Source organism: Chiloscyllium punctatum, chromosome 10, assembly GCF_047496795.1.
Source record: "Chiloscyllium punctatum isolate Juve2018m chromosome 10, sChiPun1.3, whole genome shotgun sequence".
NCBI classification, from domain to species: Eukaryota; Metazoa; Chordata; class Chondrichthyes; order Orectolobiformes; family Hemiscylliidae; genus Chiloscyllium; species Chiloscyllium punctatum.
In genome coordinates this window covers 31,221,879-31,235,065 of record NC_092748.1, presented here as the reverse complement: position 1 = coordinate 31,235,065, position 13,187 = coordinate 31,221,879, and the positions used below count along the sequence as shown (strand labels likewise).

General features: G+C 41.4%; 1 protein-coding gene across 1 annotated transcript in view; it reads right to left on the bottom strand.

The window, feature by feature from the left end:
* LOC140481982 (calcium-responsive transcription factor-like) overlaps positions 1 to 2,633 on the bottom strand; it is a 53,350-nt gene extending 50,717 nt beyond the window's left edge. The window contains exon 1 of the mRNA XM_072578768.1: positions 2,541 to 2,633. The gene's annotated coding sequence lies outside the window, so the exon portion shown is untranslated. The remainder of the gene's footprint in view (positions 1 to 2,540) is intronic.
* Positions 2,634 to 13,187: the final 10,554 nt, after the last annotated feature.

Below are 13,187 nucleotides of genomic sequence, written 5' to 3'. Positions count from 1 at the left end.
CAAAACACATTCTTTTGGATTTTCAGCTATAAGGAAACCTTTGCATTAATTGGAACTTCTGATAGTATAACATAAATACAACTAAAGAGATATATTCCCATACGCAGCAATTCCTTCAAGCAAAAAACTTGTAATTTGAAAGTTCTGAAATGACTTAAATAAATATTATAGCACCATACACAAGAATTTTTTCAGAGTGATTACCAAGGATTTGGTAAAGCAAAGATTTCCAAGTGAGCATCATGGTAACTAGTTTACTGTTACAAAGTTTCATGTTGTAAAATAAGTTAACACACAGTTGGAAGTGAATGTCCAAGGTTAATAACTATTTCTTAATGTCACATTAGCCCCTACCCTTATGGCTTTACATCTTCTCCTAGACAACATACTGCATCTCTACTCATATTAGTTCAGTTCCCTGGTAGCACCCAAGTAACTTGCATCAACCAGTTCTCATATTGTTAACAATACTCCCAGTTCCAAATAAAAATGTATATCACAAAAAAAAGTCAAGAACCATGTTCACGATAGCTTACTCTTAATTTGTTTTTTAAATAAACTTTTATTACAGTTTAATAGTTTATAAACAAGAACATTTAATCAAGGTGATAACATTTCATACATTTCCATTCCAAAATGTTTCAGGGACACTCCACTGGCATTTAAAATACTGTGGTCTGAACAACTGGGTTATTTGGTGGGACAAACGCTAAATGGAATAGCTACAAAAACTGCCAAGCTTACTCAAGATCAGGTCACAATTTCACCAAGAGGTCCAAAACTCAGCCACATCCTTTTGGAACACCCTCTTCCCCACATGGGAGTTGAAGATGTGAGAAATATGAATTAACTATCAAGCTATATATATCCAAAAGAGGCTGCTGGCTCCTCTTTGGAATAAAATTAACAGTGAAAAGATTGTAGGAACATAACACCCAGAAACAAAAGTTTGATACAGTAATTTGGGCTCATTATCACCTTTTTAAAAAATTTATCTTGATTTCAGTGTTGCTTTCCATACCAGAATCTCAAGTACATCAGAATTTCACAAAGCCATTTCCAGAGCAAAGACATTTGATCCCAAGTAGACAGGCATAACTTGATCTCACTTAAGTTTATTTTTGACTGTCACTTTTAGCAGCCCAACACCAAAAATCCTAGAGAAATTCTCAGCCAGCTGTGCCACTGAGTGGTTAGGACACATGCACAAATACACGACCTGATACAGACGTATGATTCTTCAAATGGCGAGTCTCTAAGTTCAGCCACGACGTTGTGGTTAGTGAAAACTAGGCATTTCTACAAAGAGCAAATCAAGAGAGTTGCCCTGTTTAATTACATCTCACCAAAGAGTAAATCAAGTAAACCTAAAATGACCCTACTCAACAACTAAACATTTCAGCTTGAAAGCATTTGTGCAATGTCACTTACTTACAGCACCATTAAATTTTATGGAAAAAACTAAACGATTTGCACATGTATAAACAAACAGCTGCACAAATGCATAATCACACAACTATAACAGCCATACAATTAGCAATGCATTAAATATTTTTGGTAAATAAGGTATTTATCAGAAAAAACCTGCCTACGATATAGTTTGGTAGATTTTTACAAACCCCTCCTCCTCATATCTGTAATCATTTGAGAGGTTTCTCTTCTGTTAATCCCTATCATATTAAATTCTTTCATCTAAGTTATTTGGCTAAATGATTGAAACATTTTAATAAAATATCATTACTGGAAGACTTCCAGTAGGTTTTAAGAACAGGCAACGCAACTGGTTGAGTGTGGAAATAATTCCAATTTTAATGCTTTTAATCATGGGAGTTAAACTTTTAACCAATGTTTCAAGATTTGCATTTTACCAACTCTGCATGTGTTTGTGTCAAAGGAATATTTGCGTGTCAAAGTTTTGCTTCAGAGGGACTGAAATAAGTCATCTGGTAAATTTTAGGATTTACAACTTCAGCACCCTATTCTGCAGCATTCGACTGCTGACATTCATAAAGATGAAACGTGGCCTAAGCCTTTCAGAAGGATCAACCGAACTGCACCATCCCGCAGTGAAAATCCACACCACCTGCTGGAGAAAGGGAGGTGGCAACATTTTGCTTTGCACGGTCACTGATTTAAATATTAATTTATTGTCATCGATATTCTTAAAATGCCTCTTTCTTTTAACATGCAACGATGATATTGTGCGCACTGGGGAAGGGGTGGGTTGGTAGAGGCCCAGCCGTACAGCCCCCACCCCCTAATGACAGTGTGCAGGAAACTCTCGCCATTTTGTTGCGCTGCAACTTTCACTTAAAAAGCGCCTGGTGGGGGCTGCGCTCGCCTTCCCATCCTGTCTCTCTCTTTCCCCCCCGCCCCCTCTTTCCAACTCCTGCCCACCCCCACAATCATTCATCCCGGGCGCGGCCAGCGGTGGCGGCAGCAGCTCCCAGAAGCTGAGAGGCAGCGAGTGCGCGGGACCGAGGCCACAGCCGGACGGACAGACAGACAGCGGCGAAAACACCGGAACGAGACTACTCAACCTCGTCTTCACTCCAACACATCCGCCATAGAGGGGGAGGGGGGGAAGAGGCCGGACCGTCGTCACCGCGCATGCTCAGATCCTCGGATTGCGGAGGGCGGGGGGGGGTGGGGAGAAAAAGCTGCCGGCTCTGCGCAGGTGCGTGCGGAAGGAGTGTGTAGGGAGAAGCGCCAAAGGGCAGTGCGCGTGCGCAGCTCCGATGGATACCACCAGAGGGCAGTGCGCGTGCGCAGCTCCGACGGATACCGCCAGCGCTCGTGTGGGGAGGTGGGGTTGAAAAGGCTGCCTGCTCTGCGCAAGTGCGTGCGAGGAGACAGCGAGAGAGTGAGTGAGTGAGTGAGTGCGTGTGAGAGAGAGAAAAGCGCCTGACGTTACTGCGCGTGCGCAGCTCTGCTGGCTACCCCAGCACTGATGTGGAAGTGGTAGTGTTGGATTGGGGTGTACATTTCACATAGCACCAGGTTTATTTAGAAGCACTAGTTTCTGAAGTGCTGCTCTTTCATCAGGTGGCTGTGGAGTATAAGAGCATTAGACATAATTTATAGCAAAAGGTTACAGTGTCATGCAACTGAAATGATATAATGAACAAACCTGGATTGTAAAGTCTTTCATCCTTTAGAATGGGTTGCAGGTTTCGGTTCATTAAAATGTAAATCCCAGAACTTCTTTTAAGTCACCTCCTCGAGATAACTTAAGGTTTTATAGCAAAAGGTGACAGCTCAGCTCAGACAATGCATTTGTTTCCATACTGTACATCTCTATGACTCCATAAAGGTGTGAGATCAGAGTGTGTTTGTATCCCAATCCTGAGTCATACTGGTTCTATTTCCATGGTCCTCAGCCTTTGGAGGGGAAATCAAGTCTACTTCAGCAAAGTATTCAAGCTCACAATTCCTGCAGAAAGTCAGAGCAATGTTGGCAATGATTCCAGGCGTGTAGGCATGCTGCGTGGGTTCTTTCTTGGTGGTTACAGTTGGACATCGGCTAGAGGGATGACAGAGCGAGGAGGACCAGCTGTGGTAGACCTGGAACGGGGGACCTTGCAGAAGTCCTGAAGCCATGTTTGGGATCCTGGCCAATGAAGATCCTGGCCAATCCTGGGCAGCACGGTGGCACAGTGGTTAGCACTGCTGCCTCACAGCGCCAAAGACCCGGGTTCAATTCCCGCCTCAGGCGACTGACTGTGTGGAGTTTGCACGTTCTCCCCGTGTCTGCGTGGGTTTCCTCCGGGTGCTCTGGTTTCCTCCCACAGTCCAAAGATGTGCAGGTTAGGTGAATTGGCCATGCTAAATTGCCCGTAGTGTTAGGTAAGGGGTAGATGTAGATGTAGGGGTATGGGTGGGTTACGCTTCGGCGGGGCGGTGTGGACTTGTTGGGCCAAAGGGCCTGTTTCCACACTGTAAGTAATCTAATCTAATCTAATCTAATCTAATCTAATCTAATCTAACCCTATTTAACTGCTTTCTTTTTATTCTCTTGTACCTCTAAATGGCACCAGATTGTAGCAACAGAACACTTTTTGCTGTATCTCCCTAAACATAATTTGGAGATGCCGGTGTTGGACTGGGGTGTACAAAGTTAAAAATCACACAACACCAGGTTATAGTCCAACAGGTTTAATTGGAGACACACTAGCTTTCGGAGTGACGCTCCTTCATCAGGTGATAGTGGAGGGCTCGATTGTAACACAGAATTTATAGCAAAAATTTGCAGTGTGATGTAACTGAAATTATACAGTGAAAAAATGATTGTCTGTTAAGCCTTTCATCTGTTAGAATACAGTGATAGTTTCACTTCTTTCATGTGTAAATCACAAAACCTTTTTTTAAAAGTTGCATTCTCGGGTTAGCTGTTAACAATGATGATAGCTAGACAATATGTTGAAGGTGTTAGCCCCTGTGTTCTCTGTCTATGACCTGATGTTTAGATTGATTCTAATCTAAAAAGTGAGATAACAGAGTTTTACATAAATTCATGCAGTTTTTGAGCTCAGAGTTCTACATGATTGTATGCAGTTTTTGAGCAAAGTGCAATGTAACTCTGCAAGTACAAATTCACCACACAAAATATGTGTGCATGTGAGTCTTTGTGTGTGTGTGTCTGTCTGGGGTGGGGGTTGTGAGTGTGAGAAAGTGTGTGTGTGTAGTGAGTGCAGAGTGTCTTAAGTCTGTGAGGGTGTGCATGTGGGAGTGTGGGAGTGTGTGTGTGTACCTGTGTCCATGTGTATGTGAGAGTGTGCGTGCGTAGGAATATCTGTGTGTGTAGTGCAATGGTGATCACCTGTAATGTGATATGAACCCAAGGTCCCGGTTGAGGCCCTCCCTATGGGTACCGAACTTAGCTATCAGCCTCTGTTCGGCCATTTTCCTCTGCTACCTGTCCCGAAGTCCACCTTGGAGGATGGTCACCCGAAGGTCCGAGGCTTAATGTCCTGGACCACTGAAGTGTTCCCCAACTGGGAGGAAACCCTCCCGTCTGTTGATTGTTGTATGGTGCCCATTCATCCATTGTCGTAGCCTTTGCTCGGTTTCCCCAATGTACCATGCCTCTAGGCATCCTTGCCTGCAACGTATAAGATAGACAACATTGGCTGAGTCACATGAGTACCTGCCATATACAAGGTGGGAGGTGTTCCCAGTGTAATAGTGGTATTTATGTCCACAATCTGACATGTCTTGCAGCATCCACCGTGACAGGGTTGTATGGAGTTGTCCTGAAAGCCAGGCAGTTTGCTACAAACAATGATCTGTTTGAGGTTTGGCGGTTGTTTAAAGGCGGAGGTGTGGGGAAGGTCTTGGTGAGGTGCTTGTCCTCATTGATAACTGGATACATTCATGTAGAACTCTGAGCTCAAAAACTGCACGAATTTATGTAAAACTCTGTTATCTCACTTTTTAGATTAGAATCAATCTAAACATCAGGTCATAGACAGAGAACACAGGGGGCTAACACCTTCAACATATTGTCTAGCTATCACCGTTGTTAACAGCTAACCCGAGAATGCAACTTTAAAAAAAAAGGGTTTTGTGATTTACACATGAAAGAAGTGAAACTATCACTGTATTCTAACAGATGAAAGGCTTAACAGACAATCAATTTTTCAATGTATAATTTCAGTTACATCACACTGCAAATTTTTGCTATAAATTCTGCGTTACGATCGAGCCCTCCACTATCACCTGATGAAGGAGCGTCGCTTCGAAAGCTAGTGTGCTTCCAATTAAACCTGTTGGACTATAACCTGGTGTTTTTAACTCCCTAAACATATGTGACAATAAATCATCTATTAATTCATTATTTTAGCACTCACTTTTGCTATGGGCACCTTTACTGTCAATTTGCTCCTCATCCCCCTTTTTCAAAAGCTTAAAACTAACACTATTCCAGCCCTATTCAGTCATGAAGAAGGATCTTATTGGACTCAGTTCCTCTCGCTATGGATGCTGTCACGTCTGCTATGTTTCACCAGCACATTATGCTTGTATTTTAGATTTCCAGCACTGGCAATACTTTTATTATACAAGGTCTTGAGTGTTGTGAAGAGAGGCGGTTCTTATTGCTCAAAAAATACATTTAGTGAAGCTTTAAAGTACACGCGCGGCACGGTGGCAGTGGTTAGCACTGCTGCCTCACAGCGCCAGAGATCCGGGTTCATTCCCTGCCTCAGCCGACTGTCTGTGCGGAGTTTGCACATTCTCCCCGTGTCTGCGTGGGTTTTCTACCGGGTGCTCCGGTTTCCTCCCACAGTCCAAAAATGTGCAGGTCAGGTGAATTGGCCATGCTAAATTGCCCATAGTGTTAGGTGAAGGGAAAAATGGGTCTGGGTGGGTTGCGTTTCGGCGGGTCGGTGTGGACTTGTTGGGCCGAAGGGACTGTTTCTACACTGTAAGTAATCTAATTTCTAAATGGAAAATTAAAATCTAGCAGCCAATTTGGTACCATCAGTTATCTCATACTCTGAACGACCAAACTATGAACAGCTAGTGACTGCTGAACACCCAAGGGCTAGACTGATATTGACACATCCGTTTTTCTCTTCCTCATCAGTGTTGTTCAAGGGGAAAAGGACTGAGGTAATTGGATGATGCATGTGTACTATTACTATGCGGAAATAATATGAAGACATTAATAATGTTTTCAGGTCATTGGTAAGTGGTGCTCCAATTTTGCGTATGCATGTGTAGTATTTAGTGATGGTCACTTTGGCAATGAGTAGCTCCTTTGCTACTCTGATTAGTTTGCTTTCTAGTGTCCAAACTGGTCATTTGATCAGAAAGCTTCCAATTGGTCAGAGAGGCCCTCAGTTTAAATGCCATCACTGTACTGAGTTTTGTATTGATGCATTCATTTGATTAAAGAGATATCGCCTTTCACTGAACTAAATTATAACATATTCTGGATTAGTGGTGCTGGGAGAGCACAGCAGTTCAGGCAGCATCCAAGTAGCTTTGAAATCGACGTTTCGGGCAAAAGCCCTTCATCAGGAATAAAGGCAGTGAGCCTGAAGCGTGGAGAGATAAGCTAGAGGAGGGTGGGGGTGGGGAGAAAGTAGCATAGAGTACAATGGGTGAGTGGGGGAGGGGATGAAGGTGATAGGTCAAGGAGGAGAGGGTGGAGTGGATAGGTGGAAAAGAAGATAGGCAGGTAGGACAAGTCCGGACAAGTTATGGGGACAGTTACTGAGCTGGAAGTTTAGAACTAGGGTGAGGTGGGGGAAGGGGAAATGAGGAAACTGGTGAAGTCCACATTGATGCCCTGGGGTTGAAGTGTTCCGAGGCAGAAGATGAGGCGTTCTTCCTCCAGGCGTCTGGTGGTGAGGGAGTGGCGGTGAAGGAGGCCCAGGACCTCCATGTCCTTGGCAGAGTGGGAGGGGGAGTTGAAATATTGGGCCACGGGGCAGTGTGGTGGATTGGTGCTGGTGTCCTGGAGATATTCCCTAAAGCGCTCTGCTAGGAGGCGCCCAGTCTCCCCAATGTAGAGGAGACCACATTGGGAGCAACGGATACAATAAATGATATAACACATTTTCCTTTGTAGAACCATAAAATGAAATGGAAGTCAGACTGCTATATAGTTGAAATATCAGGAAATTTATCAACGTGGATAAATTAAATCTTGCACATTTTTATCAGTGTAAGACAATGTTGCTTGGACAGACTAACTTAATGGGGAAACTTGGAGGCAAGTGGCACTGAGTTAAGAAAAATCTACCTTACAGTAGCCCTTTGATTGGCTGAGGTGCAGTTTGTTACAAAGCTGTAAGTACAAGGCAGCCAGAGAAATGTACAGCCTCCTAACGGGATAAAAGACAGGAAAACTATGAAAGGGTAACTCTTGAATTGAAGAACAACCAGCGCTTTACAGACCATAATAGGTCATCAATGCTAAAATGAAAAGGAATCATGAGAGATAATTTGCCCCAACGGTGAAAGCAAACTTTAAAATCTTTTTAAAAATTTGCACCCTCAATCTCTATCAAACTGTCTGTCTTAAATCTGTTTTAATTGTGAATATGTGTATATTTCGGATTTTAAAAGGAGTAAAGTTTAAGTCACATAATAGCCGTTAGTCTTTTCTCTATCATTTGTTAAAATTAGGTGTGCTACAATAAATAGTTATTTTCTGTTAATAATGAAATCTGATGTGAATTATTTTTGGCCTGATTAGCATTCAGTCAGATAATTTGGTCACTATGGTGATCAAATTTGGACTTTAAGCCATTTGTCCTCACTGGTGGAAGAGTGGAACATGATTATTGATGCACTCTTCCTGATTGAGTTGTGAAAATATTTCAAATTTAGAGCTAAAGTTGCTCTGAATAGAAAGCCAGCTTTAATTTGAAATGTTTACAAGAGAATCGTGTGGGTAAAAAAAAAATTGGGCTTTGTTTTTGTAGGAGTTCCAATGAGTAGAGTGAAATGATTGAGGAAGTAGAAAAACAGAGAAATTGGCAAAGGAGAAAGAAATTGCGAGAGGAAAACACTGGGAAAAGCAAGAGTGATATTAGGGTTACTGTGTGGAAGAGTGAGAAAAATTTTAAAAATATCCTGGATAAATGATCAATTAATCTGTAGTGGTGTTGCTGATTGAAAGAGGAAGGTTGGTTCAGAACACTGGGAGAACATGACTTAGCACTGAGAATTTACAGCCTGACAACCTGCCCAGGGAGGTCATGGCATCTTCCCTGAGTTTGCAACCCCGATATTGATCCTTTCAGTCAAAGCACTCAGCATTTTACCAGGAAAATGTTCTGCATACTTGGTCCTGTGGAAACTTTTCAATTTTTTTTCTTTTTTTTCTTCTCTTTTTTTCTTTTATTTTTTTTTTCTCTCTCTTTCTTTTTTTTTAACCCCCACACTACCTCCTAAGTGCGGTAGTGCTTATTTTTACTTTTCAATTTATAATGCTAAATTGCCACTTGTGATCTTATCAAATCACTTTGAGCAGCGAATTTCAATGTCACATTACAATTTGGTAACATTCTCTGGAGAATCTGAAAAGAACATTTTATTTTGTATAGTTGAATAGATAATTCCTGTTCTTTCGTGCCTTTCCTTGCCTGTCTAGCTGTTGTGTTGTAAACACATTCAATTAAGACACTAGATGTTAGAAAGGGTACAGTAGTCCTCCATGACAGCCTGAGCTAGATTTATAGCCCTGTCTCCAAGGCGACACAACTGCATTCTGAATTGGATTTTGGTACATAGAAGCTTGAACATAACCATTTGAGCGATATGTGACTTACGTGATCAAGAGAGAAAAAAAACAGGTGTGCAATAGAACTAAGGTTATCTCCACTTTCAAATGCACACTATTATGAGAACGATTTGGAGATGCCGGTGTTGGACTATGGTGTACAAAGTTAAAAATCACACAACACCAGGTTATAGTCCAACAGGTTTAATTGGAAGCACACTAGCTTTCGGAGCACTGCTCCTTCATCAGGTGATAATGGAGGGCTCAATCCTAACACAGAATTTATAGCAAGAATTTACAGTGTGATGTAACTGAAATTATACATTGAAAAACAGGCAATCAATTTTTCAGTGTATAATTTCAGTTACATCACACTGTAATTTCTTGCTATAAATTCTGTGTTAGGATTGAGCCCTCCATTATCACCTGATGAAGGAGCGGTGCTCCGAAAGCTAGTGTGCTTCCAATTAAACCTGTTGGACTATAACCTGGTGTTGTGTGATTTTTAACTTATTATGAGAATGGAGATGCTTTGCCCAAATTGAAAATAAACTAACCCAGAAACACTTCCTTTCAAAACCATCATGTTACTGGCACATTTGAAAAAAACAAAACAACATTTTTCCCATTTTTATGGCTTTGTGGCAAGTATCATTCAAACTTAACATTGATAACATAATTGATAGAATGGTTGAGTTCCAACTTGACAAATGGACAGTCATTAATAGTAGATTGCTTCCCACGTTGACTCAGCTTAACAATGTGACAATGTAGAATAACTTAATAAGCAAAACAAAATACATCATTCCTATTGGGAGAAGTATATGGATGCCACTTGATTCCAAAAGTTGCATTTCCATCACTAAACTTTCCCTTGTGCTGACTGAGAATTCACTGCAGTCAATGTTGTAAGTGAACTTAAGTCAGAGTAAGTAAATAGATTATCATAAGTGTGTATGTCATTACAATAGCTGTACAATTTAATAATCAATTGCTAGTACAAATGAAGATCAGAAGAAGTACATCAGCCAATCATTTAAACAACTGCTAATCCATTTTGAGACACAATCCAGCCAACAAGGCTTCAGACTCAATTGAAAAGAAACATTCATGCAGCACTGATTAAAGACAAAACAAATCACCACATTTACAATAACAACAACTTGCACATAAATTGCTTTAATGTATAATTAAATCTCAAGTTACTTCACAAAGAAACTATTGGGGTGGCTTTAAGATCTGTCAAAGGTCTGTTTTATGGAGATGGACAAAACAGAGTGATGTAGAAGGAATTTCGTAGCAATGGATTTTGATGGCCTAAGGACAGCTTCTAATTCAGTGAAAGGAGGGATGAGACTGAACACAAGGACTAATCATTATAATTTGGTAAGTAAAGAGTACCAGTGGAGGTCACCCAATACATGGGCGAGTGTGACACAGCCTTTTACTCACTGCCATTTCGGAAAAGTGCTGACTAATTTTACTCCGGAATGACTTTAGACCAATTTTAAAATTGTGCTTCCTTGTTCTTAAAAATAATATCTATCAATCCTAAGTTTATATGTAAACATCTGCATCAGGCAACAATTTAATTTTTAATTTCCAATATATTGCAGTTATTGCAGACCTATTCAACCTGTTCTCATAATTTAACTCTTCATCTGACAGTTACCTACATTGAAGTATTGAACACAGGCTTGAGAATTAGCTCCGGCACAAATTATTCCAGTACTACTACGAAATTGAAATTTAGCCAATCATTTGGGAATCGTCTGGTATGCTCTGTTAGTTTACATACAGAGTAAGTATTATGGGAATTTGGAAAATGCTCACACAGTGTTTGAATTAAGAATATTTTGTTAATAAAATTGAGTTGAACCACAAACCAAATTCTGTGTCCCTTCATTCACTTAATTAAGGTTTTTGAAGAAGGAACAAAAATGATTGATGAGGGCAGAGTAGTGAATGTGATTTATGTGGATTTTTAGTAATGCTTTTGACAAGGTTCCTCATAGTAGACTGGTTAACAGAGTTAGATCACATGGAATATAAGGAATACTAGCTACTTGGATATAGAACTGGCTTGAAGGTAGAAGACAGAGGGTGGTGGTGCAGTGTTGCTTTTCAGACTGAAGGCCTGTGACCAGTGGTGTGCCACAAGGATAGGTGCTGGGTCCACTGCTTTTAATTATTTATGTGGTTAGGTTATTGTTAGTCAGTTTGCAGATGACACCAAAATTGGAGGTGCAATGGACAGTGAAGAAGATTACCTCAGACGATAATGTGATCTTGATCAGATTGATCAAGGAGTGACAGATGGAGTTTATTTTAGATAAATATGAGGTGCTGCATTTTGGAAAGGCAAATCAGGGGAGGATTTATGTACTTAATAGTAAGATTCTGGGGGGTGTTGCTGAACAAAGAGACCTTGGAGTGCAGGTTCATTGTTCCTTGAAAATGGAGCTGCAGGTAGATATGATAGTGAAGAAGGCATTTGGTATGCTTACCTTTATTGTCAGTGCATTGAGTATAGGTTTTGGGAGGTCATGTTGCGGCTGTACAGGATATTGATTAGACCACTATTGGAATACTGCACACAATTCTGGTTTCCCTGCTATAGGAAGGATGTTGTGAAACTTGAAAGGGTTTAGAAAAAAAATTACAAGAATGTTGCCAGGGTTGGAGGGTTTGAGCTATAGGGAGAGGTTGAACAGACTGGGGCTATTATTCCTGGAGCATCGAAGGCTGATGGGTGACCTTATAGAGTTTTATAAGATCATGAGGGGCATGGTGCACGTATGGAATGAGCTGCTAAAGGAATTACAACATTTAAAAGGCACCTGAATGGGTATATGCTTAGGAAGGGTTGAGAGGGATATAGACCAAATGCTGGCAAATGGGACTAGTTTTATTTTGGATACCTGGTTGACATGGACAAGTTGGACTGAAGGGTTTGTTTCCATGCCATACATCTCTAAGACTTTATGACTCTGACTTCATCAACAAATGCCGGGTAAAGTGTTTTTAATACATTAATTGGTGAAGTGTAGAAAGCACAGAAAACAGTGGTGTGATCAGTAAGTTCACAGATGATGTGAAAATTAGGGATGCAGTAAATAGTAAGGAGGACAGCCTTGGACAGCAGGATAATACAAAGAGCCTGGTTAGTTAGGCTGAACAAGGACAAATGGAATTTAATCCTGAAAAGTATGTTTTTTTAAATTCATTTGTGGGACTTAGGCATTGCTGGCTGGCCAACATTGATAGCCCATCCCTATTTGCCCTTGAGAAGGTGGTGGTGAGCTGCTTTCTTGAATCGCTCAGTTCACTTGCTGTGGCCTGATCCACAATGCCGGGAGGGAGGGAATTCCAGGTTTTTGACCAAACCACTGTGAAGGAACGGCGATATATTTCCAAGTCAGGATGGTGAGTGGCTTAGAGGGGAACTTGCAGATGGTGGTGTTCCCAAGTACCTTCTACCCTGGTCCCTTCAAGATGGAAGTGGTTGTGGGTTTGGAAGATGCTGTCTGAGAATCTTTGGTGAATTTCTGCAGTACATCTTGTGGATAGCACACACTGCTGCTACTGAGAGCTGGTGGTGAAAGGATTGAATGTTTGTAGATGTGGTGCCAATCAAGACGGTTGCTTTGTCCTGGATCATGTCCAGCTTCTTGAGTGTTGTAGGAGCTGCACCCACCTAGGCAAGTGGGGAGTATTCCATCACATTCCTGACTTGTGCCTTGTAGATGGTGGGTAGACTTTGGGGTGTCAGGAGGTAAGTTACTTGCTGCAGTATCCCTAGTCTCTAACCTGCACTTGTAGCCACTGTGTTTATGTAGTGAGTCCAGTTAAGTTTCTGGTAACCCCAAGGATGTTGACAGCGGGGGATTGAGTGATGGTAATATTGTTGAATGTCAAGGGGTGGTGATTAGAGTGTCTCTTATTGGTGATG